This window comes from Phyllobates terribilis, unplaced genomic scaffold (assembly GCF_046119375.1).
Source record: "Phyllobates terribilis strain yellow unplaced genomic scaffold, ASM4611937v1 Scaffold_1__5_contigs__length_1240528914, whole genome shotgun sequence".
NCBI classification, from domain to species: domain Eukaryota; kingdom Metazoa; phylum Chordata; class Amphibia; order Anura; family Dendrobatidae; genus Phyllobates; species Phyllobates terribilis.
Window position 1 is genome coordinate 131,681,888 of NW_027362761.1, and position 13,052 is coordinate 131,694,939.

The following is a 13,052-nucleotide window of genomic DNA, read 5'->3' on the forward strand; positions in this document are numbered from 1 at the left end:
AGACACAACTTCAATCCAGCAGAGGCAGGGGAACACTGTCAAAGTTCTGTGAGAATTTTCTCAGCCCCTCCCATCGCACAGTCCCTGAGGCATGGGGTACTCTCATAAGGAGTGCAAAGTTTGGGATGATGCTGAGGGAGTACCTTGCCAACCGTAGCAACGTCCTCCGTGATTCCTCTGTGCCTTATAATTATTGGGTATCCAAGCTGGATACCTGGAATGAACTGGCTCTCTACGCCTTGGAGGTCCTGCCTGCCCTGTCGCTGGCATTTTATCAGAGCGGGTTTTTAGTGCATTTGGTTGAATTATAACTGATAAGCGCATCAGCCTGTCAACTGAAAATGCTGACAGGCTGACTCTTATAAAAATGAACAAGGGCTGGATTGGGCCAGACTTCTTAACACCACCGAAAGATAGCCGCGTAACATAAACTCAAATCCAGTGTCTTTTTTTGTGAGGTGTATTCCCATGCACCTCTTCACACCCACACATGGGTATACGCTTCCTGATTTTGGCTATTTGCTCTTGTCCTCCTCCTTCTCCTCATCCTCATCCTCCACCACCATATCACCAGGGTGACCGTGGTCCGTGATGGAACACCCACCAAATTTTTTTAAAGGGTGTTTATGATGCCCGTAAAAAAATTGTTTTATACACTATGTTCATGTATACCCCCCAGGGGTAAATGTTTGTCAGTCCATACACTTAGTGCATGGGCATTACAAGTATAGGAGATCCGCTCCTTTCTAATCGGAACATTTTTATGAGGACCTCCACCATGTCTCTTCCAAGGGGTATTGGAGTGTCTCCCAATTTTTGGGAGCCCTTGCATTCATTGCATAGGCAAAAACAATGGGAGACCTACTTCCTAATAAAGCGAATATTGATTTCAGGAGGCCCTGTGACCTCCACGTCTCTTCCAAGGGGCATTGGCGTGCCTCCAAATTTTTGGCAACCCTTGCATTCACTGCATAGACAAACACAATGGGAGACCCAATTGTTAATAATGGGAACATTGTTTTTAGGAGGCCCTCCTCTTAGTCTCTTCAAAGGGGTATTGAGGTGCATCAAAATTTTCAAAGTGGTATTGGGGTGCGTCTAAATTTTGGGCAGCCCAGCCACTCACTGCATATGCAATAACAGTATAGGAGACCCACTCTTTAGTATTGGGAACAATAAAGCATAGCCGGCTGATGGCTCTCTAAGAATAGTGAGGGCCGACTGCTGGCCCTTTAAGAATAGTAAAGGTTGCCTGATGGCCCTATAAAAATAGGCTTTGTGACTTTCAGAGTACCTCCTTCATAAATGAAACATGATGTGTCTGATGATATCTCACACACCACATGGCCAGATAAGGTTGTAAAATGTTAAAATGACATTTCCTGGTGAATGCATTTGTCACGGTTGAAAGCAATGCAAAAGTGCAAAAACGCTAAGTGTGAACATAGCCCAAGGTGTGGAGGAGTATTTTTGTTTTTTGTTATTTATTTTGCTTTATATACAAGTCATTACCCTGGAAAGGATGTTCCTTAACATATTTCCCAGGAAAATCCATTTTCGTTTCATTTTTGTATGTTTTATTGTGAGTCGAATAAGTGGCATAATACCTCTGACAACGTTGTTGACAGAAGTGACCTGGGAGTCAGAAATGCTTCCAGGGGTCTTCCCCATGCTGTTCCCATGTCATTTGAGCACTGTTCCAATCGATTTGGGCAATTTTTAGGCCCTTTGCAGACCACCGGGGGGGAGCCGCCTGAAAAATGCTTGAGTTTCCCATAGACTTAGATTGGACTCATTGCTCGGGTCGAGCACCCGAGCATTCCAATGTGCTCTACCCGTGCATTTTAGTGCTCGCCCACATCACTAATCGTTATAATGAATAAGGGTTTCAATATTAAGCTGCATGATCCGGTCATCAGCCAGGATCAGTCTAAGTGCAGTTACTGTGTGCTATTGGATGCATGGAGAATGTGAAGACAAATGAATAGGCAGGAGCAGATTACGATTAACATTTAGGAAGGAACAGGGGAGAGTTAGGTTAGTGAGGTGAGGTGATAGGCTTGTCTAAACAGATATGTTTTTAAAGCACACCTAAAACAAGGGGACTAGATATTAGTCGACTAGTTTGAGGTAGTGTATTCCAAAAAACTGGCATAGCACAAGAGAAGTCTTGGAGATGGAGGTAAGAGGTTCGGATTATGGAAGATGTTAGTCTTAGATCAGTTGCAGAACAGAGGGCACGGCTAGGGTTATAGACAGAAATGAGAGATGAGATATAGGGCAGCGTAGAACTGTGGAGAGCTTTGTGGGTGAGAGAGATGAGTTTGTATTGTATTCTGCAGCGAATTTGTAACCAGAACAGTGACTGGAACAGGGTACAGGGTAGAGGCATTGGTGAAGCAGCCTGATAGAAATACGACCCTGGCTACTGCATTTAGAATGGATTGGAGAGCAAAACGATTGGTTAGAGGGAGACCCGTCAGAAGAGAGCTGCAGTGTTCCAGATAAGAGTGAATAAGAGTGACATTAAAGTTTTTGCAGTTTCAAATGAGAAATGTTTGGATTCTGAAGATGTTTTAAGGTGTAGGTGATATGAGCAAGTGAGTGATTGGATTTAGAGAATAAAGAAAAGTTCTGAGTCAAATATGACCCCAAGACAGCGAGCTTGCTGCTTGCAATGCACCATCCAAGGAAATTGCAAAGTCGGGTATAGGTAGGTTAGTAGAAGGAGGGAACACAAAGAGTTTAATTTTGGAGATATTCAGTTTAAGATAGAGGGAGGGTAAAGGGTCAAGATGAGAGTTATCTGAGAGATAGCAAATGAGACGAGAGTGGACCAAGTGCTCAAGGAGCTTAGAGATGAAAGGAAGATTAGAGACCGGTCTGTAGTTAGCAGCGCAGTTCTTTTCCAGGGATGGCTTTTTAAGTAAAGGGGTTATGATGGCATTTTTGAATAAAGAGGGAAAGATACCCGAAGAAAGAGAGAGATTAAATATTTTAGTTAGATGGATAGTGACAGCCGCGGAGAGGGCCTGGAGAAGATGTGAGGGAATAGGGTCACTGGTCAGGTTGTAGAGCAAGAAGAAGCAAGGAGTCTGGTCACTTCTTCTTCTGTGACAGGCTCAAAGATGGAAAGTGAAATTGAAGTGCAGGAGTTAAGGGGATGCTGGCTCAGAGGGGATTATGTGAAAATGTCCTGAGGGATATGATTGATTTTTTTGTAGGAAATAAGTGGCCAGATAATCAGTGCTGAGTTTGGTGACAGGGGTCTGTACTTTAGGGCTCAGGAGGGAGTGAAAGGTTTCAAAGATTCGTTTTGGATTGTTTGCAAGAGATGTGAAGAGGGTGGTAAAGTAGATTTGTTTAGCCCAATAGAGAGCAGAGTTATAAGTTTTGAGCATGAATTTATAGTGGATGAAGTCTTCTGCTGAAAGTGATTTTCTCCATTGATGTTCGGCACGCCTTGAGCAGCACTGTAGAAATGTGTTTCCAGTGTGTGCTAGGGCTTCCGGCTGTGCTGAATCATTCTGTGTGTAGCCGGGGCTGCTTCATCCAGGGTGCTCTGCAATGTATTATTATAATGTGACAATGCTGAGTCTTGAAAGGAGAGGAAGGAGATGGGAGCTAAAGATAACTGTGTATTGTTCATAAGCTGCTGGGTATTGATGACACGTCAATTTCTCTGTGTGTGGTAAGAGGGGGGTGTCTTGGGTGTTGAGACAGTTCTTGACAAGGAAGGAAGGAAGGAAAGAAGGTTGTGGGAGAGGGTAGTTAGTAAAGTCATGCAACAAGCAGAGCCGTGAGAAGACCAGATCCAGAGAATTCCCGTCTTCATGTGTAGGAGAGTTGGTAAGCTGTGAAAGGCCAATGAAGGAAGTTAGAGAAAGAAGAGAGGTAGATGGGGAGAGCGGCTTATCAATGAGGATATTTACCCCTTTCTGAAGTGAGGCGGAATAATACATCCCTGTGCCCTGGGCCTTAATGACCAGGTGCGTATTATTGCGTCACACGTTTAACGTGGCAGTGCGACCAGAGTCGTGGTGATTACATTAAAATTCCAGCGCCATCTTACCGCAGGGTAGATGTAGTCATCATCCTGGAGGGTGTCGCCGTTCCCCTGCAACTACAATGGCTGTGATTGGCTGTTCAATTCTGAACAGCCAATCGCAGCATTTCTCAGTGTTTCAGGCAATCAGATTGCCTAAAACACTGATGTCCATAGGGTGGTGCATGGCAATGCCAGAGCCCGATTGATGCGATAGACGATGACATTGACAAATCACAGAGCACAGTCACGTTGCTACTGCGCTGTGAGCACCCTGTGACCACCCTCTGACCTAGCTGTGACCACCCTGCACATCCTCATAGTAGCTGATGATTTGTACAGTGCGGTCACGCTGTCCGATCTACACTGTGCTGGGCCTTGTGTGCCACAGAAACCTGTGACAACAAAATCCCTCCTCCTTCTGCCTACTGCTTAAAAAAGAAGACAAAAGAAAGAATATATCTGTAAGAAGATCCCTTTCTGATCTCTCCTCATCCACCCCAATCCCCCTCTCCCCACTTACCCCCTCTTTTTAAACCACTCCCCACCCCCCTTTCGGCCACCGAGTGCTGAACAGTACTTGATCACTCATCAGTACTTGATCGCTCGATTTTTGGCATTTCATTTTTTGTGCGTCCTTAGGCAACGGATCACTGATCAGAGATGCAAATCACTAATCAACATCCATGCTCGCTGTTTTCCAGGACTTTTTTCTGTCTCTGTCTATTTTTCAACCAACCCCTTCCTTTGCACCACCTCCATGCGCACATCCAGCAGCCGCCGAGCGTTCATCGTTGACCCAAATCACCGATCAGCACTCGTGCTCGCTGTTTTACACTTTTTTCACTGACATTTTTTTGTACAGAGCTGTCCGATCATGCACCGTGCTGGGTCTTGTGGTGCCAGAGAAGCCTGTGACACCACAATCGCTGCTCCTGCTGTGACAGAAGACAGAAGACAGAAAAAAGAAGATAAAAGACAGAAGAAAGAAGACAAAAGACAGCTGTAAGTAGATTTTTTAATCCCTGATCCCTGCCTGATCTGTCGTCACTTACTCCAATCTTTTGGCGTCCATTTTCTCCTGTTTTCCTTGTGAAAATAAAAAAATTGCTGCTAAAAGATAATTTTTGGGGAAAAAAAGTGATTTTTTTTTTCACGGCTCTACGTTATAAACTTTTCTGAAACACTTGGGGCTTCAAAGTTCTCACCACACATCTAGATATGTTCCTTAAGGGGTCTCGTTTCCAAAATAGGGTCACTTGGGGGGGGGGGTTTCCACTATTAGGCACATCAGGGGCTCTCCAAATGCATCCGCTCTCAATTCCAGAAAGTTTTGCATTGAAAAAGTCAAACGGTGCTACTTCCCTTCTGAAACCTGCCGTGTGCCAAAATAATGGTTTTCCCCCACATATGCAGTATCAGCATACTCAGGAGAAATTGCACAACAACTTTTGCAGTCCAGTTTCTACTGTTACCCTTGTAAAAATAAAAAAAATGCAGCTAAAAGATCATTTTTTGTGGAAAAAAAGTGATTTTTTTTGCATGGCTCTATGTTATAAATTTTTGCGAAACGCTTGGGGGTTAAAAGTGCCACCACAATCTAGATAAGTTCCTTAAGGTGTCTAGTTTCCAAAATGGGGTCACTTGTGGGGGGTTTCCACTGCTTAGGCACATCAGGCGCTCTCCAAACACAACATGGCGTCTGCTCTCATTTCCAGAGAGTTTTGCATTGAAAAAGTCAGTGTTCCGTCCTTTCCGAGCCATGCCGTGTGCCCAAACAATGGTATTTGCCCACATATGGAGCATCAGCATACTCAAAAAAAAATTGCACAACAACTTTTGGGGTTCAATTTCTCCTGTTACCTTTGTGAAAATAAAAAAATTGGGGTCTAAATTGAAATGTTAGTGAAAAAAAGTTATATGTTCATTTTTTCCTTTCACATTTGATTAATTGTTGTGAAACACGTAAAGGGTTAATAAACTTCTTGAATGTAGTTTAGATCAGCTTGAGGGGTCCAGTTTTTAGAAAGGTGTCACTTTTGGGTATTTTCTGTCATATAGACCACTCAAAGTGACGTAGAATGTGATGTGGTCCCTAAAAAAATGGTTTTGTAAATTTTGTTAGAAAAATGAGAAATCGCTGGTCAACTTTTAACCCTTATAACTTCCTAACAAAAAAAAATTTGGGTTCCAAAATGTGTTGATGTAAAGTAGACATATGGGAAATGTTATTTATTAACTATTTTGTGTGACATATCTCTCTGATTTAAGGGCATAAATATTCAAATTTGTAAAATTGCAAAATTTTCAACATTTTCGCCAAATTTCCAATCTTTAAGAAATAAATGCAAGTTATATAGAATAAATTTTACCACTATCATGAAGTAAAATATGTCATGAAAAAATTCTCAGAATCAGTGGTATCTATTGAAGCTTTCCAAAGTTATTACCTCATTAAGTGACACTGGTCAGAAGCGTAGAAATTGGTTCGGTCATTAACATGCAAATCACCTTCGGGGGTAAAGGGGTTAAAATCCCCCATGATGAGAGTGGGAATATCACAGGATAGGAAGTGTGGAAGCAATGAGAAAGGGCAAAGTGCTGGAGTGACTGAACCTAACTGCTCAGGAAGTATGACTCTGTACATGAAGTTGGTGCAAGGCAGATAAAACATCAAATCCATCATGTCATATATACTGTAATTGGTGCTGATGCATTGGTTATTTGTTGTAGCTTTACTACTGGTACATGCGGGAGAGTGTTGACTCTACTGTAACTGATAAGAGCGATATGACATAGATTTCATGACACCCTCGACATCCTCCCCACTTATACGCTTGCCAGAGAAGGCCAAGCATGACTATCGCGTAGTACTAATACTAATGCCAGAACTGTTGCTGCCAGCCGTGCTGGTGGGGCTGCTGCTGGTTGGTTCCATATGTATTTTTTGTGGTATGGCGTTTTTTTCTACCATGCTACCACAAGAACCACACTTTTGTTTAACATATATTTTGAACACAAGTAATGCATTTAATTTGTTGACAAAATGTTTACACCACACTTAGCCAACTTTGAACAAATATGGAATAAAGAATAAATGCTAAACATGGAGGCCAAAAAAGCTAGTGCAACAATAGCCTACCCGTAATATCAGTATGGCATGTATGTGTCTCCAATCTGACACTTTAAACAGGTTTCACAAAACAATCTGCACATTTATATGTCTCAATTTACTGTAATAATATGTTTGCAGATTTTTTTGTTAAACGGAACCTGTCATGTCGGATTAAGCTATTAACTTAAAGGCATAGGGATTATCTGCAGATTTAGGCCCCCTTCACACGTCCGTTCTTAATGTCCGTATGTGGCCCATTTTTAAAAGGACAAAAATATGGACATAAGCACACCCATTGTACTCGATAGGTGTGCGCACATGTTAGGTTTTTCACATGGACATTGTGTTTGTGTGAAAAACCCACAGACATGTCAGTTTTTTTTCCGCAGCAAGCACAAAATGCGTGCTGCACAAGTGCACAATGATGACACATGGATGACATCTGTGTGTCATCAGCGTGACACATACCGGCGCCTGGGAATCTGCAGTACAGTTCATGCTAATCCCCAGCTGTTATCATTGTCCCTTGATTGCACTGAGATCAGCGCGAGCAAGTGACAATGTTGAGAATTGTAGGCAGCCCCGGCTGTTTACAACAAGTGTAAAAATAACAATAAAATAAAAAAACACATTATACTGACCTTTACACCTTATCGCCTGAAGCCTGTGTCTCCTGTAAAACAATTAAAATAAAAAACAACCATAATACTCACCTGTCCATCATACTGTCCCAAACTGTATTCCATGACTACAATAACTGTTTTACAACCTGAACGGTGCCAAAATGTGACTGTCCAGGCAGTAAACCAGGACACAATGTGCTGCTTCGTGCATAGTGAGTGACGGGCGGTGAAGTCATAGAGGTGATGTCATAAAATTCTCATGATGCTATCGGGGATCTCACTGAGGTTATGGCAGTTCATTGTCTCGGCTCACAGTGAACTGCCCATGGGAATGCACCTTTAGTGACTGGCTGTAACCTTTATGATGTCAGCGCCCGTCACTGAAGCTGCGCTCCTAGCAGCTCATTGTGTCCTGGTGCATAGCCTTGACGGTCGCATCTTAGCACAGTTCAGGTTGTAAACCAAATATTGCAGAGATGGATTACGGCGTGGGACAGTATTTCGGACAAGTGAGGGATATGGTTGTTTCAGGGGATTAGGTGTAAGGTGAGTATTTTTGTTGTTTTTTATTTTCTGTTTCTTACAGGGGACATTGGCTTCTGAGGAATAGGCGTAGGGTGAATATAAATGTTTTTTTTATTTTTAAATAAATGTGTAAAGCAGTGTGGACTTTTATTTTAAATAAAGGACTTTATTCTGAGTGTTTGTATTTCATTTAACTATTTGACTATGGGGTTAGTAATGGGGGTGTCTTTTAGACTCTTCTCCATTACTAACCCGCGGGCTTGATGTCAGTTGCCAATACAAATCTGACATGAACTCCAACCCTATTACCTGACTTGCCACTGCACCAAGGCAAGTGGGAAGAGCGGAGGCTAAGCAACAGAATTGGCGCATTTTATGGATATGCCATTTCTGGGGCGGCCGAGAGCTGATGGTTTTAGTCTCGGAGGGGGCCAAAATACATGGCCCCTTCCTAGGCTATTAGTATCAGCCCGCACCTGTCTGCCTAGCCTTTGCTGGGTACATGGTTTACATGGGAATTCAACTCTTCCCCAGCTATAAACATCAGCCCCAGTGGTCCGCTTTCCCTTTGCTCGTTAATAAAATGTAGGGTCATCCCATGCCATTTTTTTCTGAGATGTATTCATTTATTAGTAAATTACATGTACAGTAAGCTACACACGCAAAGCACTGATTATACATCTCCCTCACATATATCTATCATCTATCCATCTATTTATCTATCTATCATCCGTTCTCCCTCTTGCAAGTTCTGTGTTGTTACATTTCTTGCAATTAAACTTTAAAAGTAAATTTTTTAAATAGCATCTGTTTTTTTCCTGGACAAAACATGGAGGCTGCATATGGACACACGGATGGCACATGGATACAGACACACGGACATACAGATAGCACATGGATGCCACGCGGATGTCACATACGGACATATGGATGGCATACAGACATGGACCATGCATCTCACCAGTACTGGTTTTTCCTGTACAGCAATCACCAGGACATGTGAAGGGGACCTAAGGGTGTTAGGCATGTGCCCAGCTGCAGTACTCAAAGTGCAGCACCCAGGATAAAATGAACTTTATTTCTCTCAGGAGCCACTGGCTTTGAGTCATACAGGCGTGATGGCACAAATACAGTCATCTCTCACTCTATTGTGAGCGGCAGCTGTAAGAACGCCCCAGCACTTTGTCTGACAGATAGCTTTGCACTGGTGCACTGCAGATCCAGCTGCCAATGAAAGTAGGACAACTGAAAGCTGGTGTTTCTCCATGGAAAAAAGTAAATTTTCTACTGAGTGATGCTCTTTCAGTACAGCATCCAAGCTCTTTCCTAAAGCGATTATACTGCAGATTAACTATACACTCAGCTTAATAGCATTACCCAACCTGACAGGTTCCCTCTAACCCCTTCACGACCTTGGATGGATTCATAGATTCTGGTTGGGAAGGGGTTCCCGACTGTAGACGTATGAGTATGTCCTGGCAATCGTGCAGGCACAGGATATTTACCCGAGCAATCGCTGCCGAGAGTTCAGCTAACATGACAGCTGACATCCGGCTCTCACAGCCAGGAATGGTACCCAAACCGCCCCTGGCTGTTTAACCCCCTAAATTCCACGATTGATATCGATTGCAACATTGAGGGGACTCCCTCTCATGTTCGATCGGAGCCCCCCGTGTCATCATTGCAAGTGGCTGATCATTGCCATGGTGGTCTGAGGTCATCATGATGACATCCGGGTCACCAGGTTATGGACAGCCTGTTAGGCCATGCTCAGTGCACAGTCTAAGAGGCTACTGGCAGTACAGCTCTGACAGGTATAAAGCATTGCAATGCTATTGTAGTGCAATGCATTGTACCAGAGATCAGTGATAAAAGTTCCATAGAGGGACTAAGTAAAAGAGTAAAAACAAAAATTGTAAAAATATTAAAAAAAAAAAACGCAAAATAATAATAGTAATAAAAAAAATATTATACCCATAAATGCGTATTTTTATGCAAAAAAAAAAAAAAAGTCCATACATGTGGTATGGCCACATCTGGAAAGAATCAACCTATAAACTGACACACTAGTTAACCCCTTCATTGAACATTGTAAAAAAGTACGGTAAGTAAAAAAAAAGGCAAAAAGCTGCATTTTTATCATACCGCTGAACAAAAAGTGGAATAAAACACGTTCAAAAAGAATAAATGTAAATAAAAATGGTATCTCTGAAAGGCTGTGTGTCCACTATGCATTTTTTAAGCGTTTCTGCAGCAGCAATTCCGCTGCAGAAACGCTTAAAAAATGCTTGGTAGAAGGTCTGCCATGTTCCCCAATGATAATCCGCATGTGCTGTGCACATGCTGCGGAAATTTCCGCTGCGGATTATCATTGCAGAAAAATCCGCAGCACTACAAATTATTTTGCGGAATCGCAGCGTTTTCGCCGCCATTGACTTGCATTGGACCGCATGACATCCGCATCACTGCATCTGCAGATGCGGATACCATGCGTTTCAATGTGCGGATGGTACCCGGGTTTGGAGAAGAGGAGACTCTCCTTCAAACCCGGGTACCATAGTACCTGTAAAAAAAAGAATAAAATAAAAAAATATACATTATACTTACTTTCGGATGGCCCCCGGTCTCCATAGCGATACGCCCTGGCTTGCCAGCGGCTCGCGATGGTCCTTTTAGTCCACCGTGAGCTGACGGCAAGCCAAGACGCATCAGATAAGGACACGGGGGCCATCAGAAGGTAAGTATAATATACATTTTTTATTTTTTACCATTCTTTTACGGTCACACTATAGAAATCCATGGCAGTTGCATGGATTTATATAGTGTGACCAAGTTGTCAAGCACTTTCCAAGTAATGCTAAAATCACTTGGAAAGCGCTTGACAACCCACATGCGAAAATGCATGCAAAAACGCTTCACTTCCGCTTGTCCCTGGAAGGAAAAATACGTGTAAAATCCGCATGCGTTTATTCTGCCAGGGAGATGCAGAAACGCTCAGGAAAAATCTGGAGCATTTCGGCATCGTGGGCACATAGCCAAAGCGTCATCTTGTACCATAAAAAACAAGCTGCCACAGCTCCATCAGTTGAAAAATAAAAAACCCTATGGCTCTTAGAACAGAGTGATGCAAAAATAATTATTTTTTCTTTAACTTAGTTTTTATTATGTAAAAGCACCAAAACATAAAAAAATTATATAAATGTGGTATCACTGATCTGAAGAATAAAGCTGCCTTATCAATTTTATTGCGGAACAGAATAAAAAAAATAAAATTTCTGAATTGCTGCTATTGTTCATTCTGCTTCTCAAAAATTTGGATAGAAAGAGATAAAAAAATGTTATATGACCGAAAATGGTACCAATAAAAACATCAACTTGTCCCGCAAAAAAAAAAAAGCCCTTATTTGGCAGAAATATGGATTTTTTTTTTGCAAAAAAGCATCTTTTAATGTGTGACAGCAGCAAAACATAAAAAAAAAATCTGGTCTTGCTGTAATCGTTCCGACTCTAGGAATAAAGTTACCTAATCAAATATACTGAATGAGGAATGGCGTAAAAAATAAATAAAACCAATTTTTTACCTGCTGTTCCTTTATTCATTCTGCCTCCCAAAGATTGCAGTAAGGTATAAAGTTCTGTAACACACCTGCGGTGTCAATATGATCACTGCACCCTAAGATGAATTCATTGAGAGGTGTAGTTTAGAAAGTGGGGTCACTTATGGGGGAATTCTGATGTTCTGGCATCTCAGGGGCTTTTCCAGTGGGGCATGGCACTCACAAACCAAAATAGTAAAATCTGAATTATAATATGTGTTACGGATCCGGGTGGTGGAACCTCTGTGTTGCAGTGCAAGGAGGGACCAGAGGGGTGTAACTAGGTATCAACTCGGACTGACCAAGGTCGCACGGCGGCTTAATCGACTCCGTGAACCAGGGAAGGACCGAGCAGAGGGACCAGGTGCTACTCTGGGACCGACCTTGTATGAGAGCAGGTGAGTCCCACGAGTAGCTGGCAGGAGCCTCCGGGTAGGCTGACAGATAGGCAAGGCAGGTAACTGGCAGGAGCCTCCAGGTAGGCTGACAGATAGGCAAGGCATGTAACTGGCAGGAGCCTCCAGGTAGGCTGACAGATAGGCGAGGCAGGTAACTGGCAGGAGCCTCCAGGTAGGCTGACAGATAGGCAAGGCAGGTAACTGGTATGTTCTCCGGGAAGGCAGGCAAGCCAGGCCCAAAGACAGACTGGCAGGTTTGGATCGTAGGCAGACCGTCTGGCTGGAGAGTACACTTGGCTGGCGGAGACAGGTAGTCAGGCTGGCGGACTGGAACAGCAGGCAGACTAGCGGACTGGACTTCTAGTCAGACTGGTGGACAGGACTGGTAGTCAGGCTGGCGGACAGGACTGGCAGTCAGGCAGGAGGACTGGACTAGTAGTCAGGCTGGCGGACAGGACTGGTAGTCAGGTTGGCGGACTGGACTGGTAGTCAGACTAGCAGCGGGACTCCCAAGGATGGCGCGTGCGACCCCTTTAAGAGGGAGGAAGCGCGCGCGCCCTAAGCACAGTGCCGAGGAAGTTGCGCGCGCCGGCAGCAGCAGCAGGAGCGCCGGGGGACGCCGGGCGGGGAGCGCGGCGGTAAGAGGGATGGCGTCTCTGCATGTCAGGGGGCAAAGACGCCGATACTATAATATGGCACTCCTTCCCTTCTCAGCTTTGCACTTTGCCTGAAAAGTACTTCCCAATTACA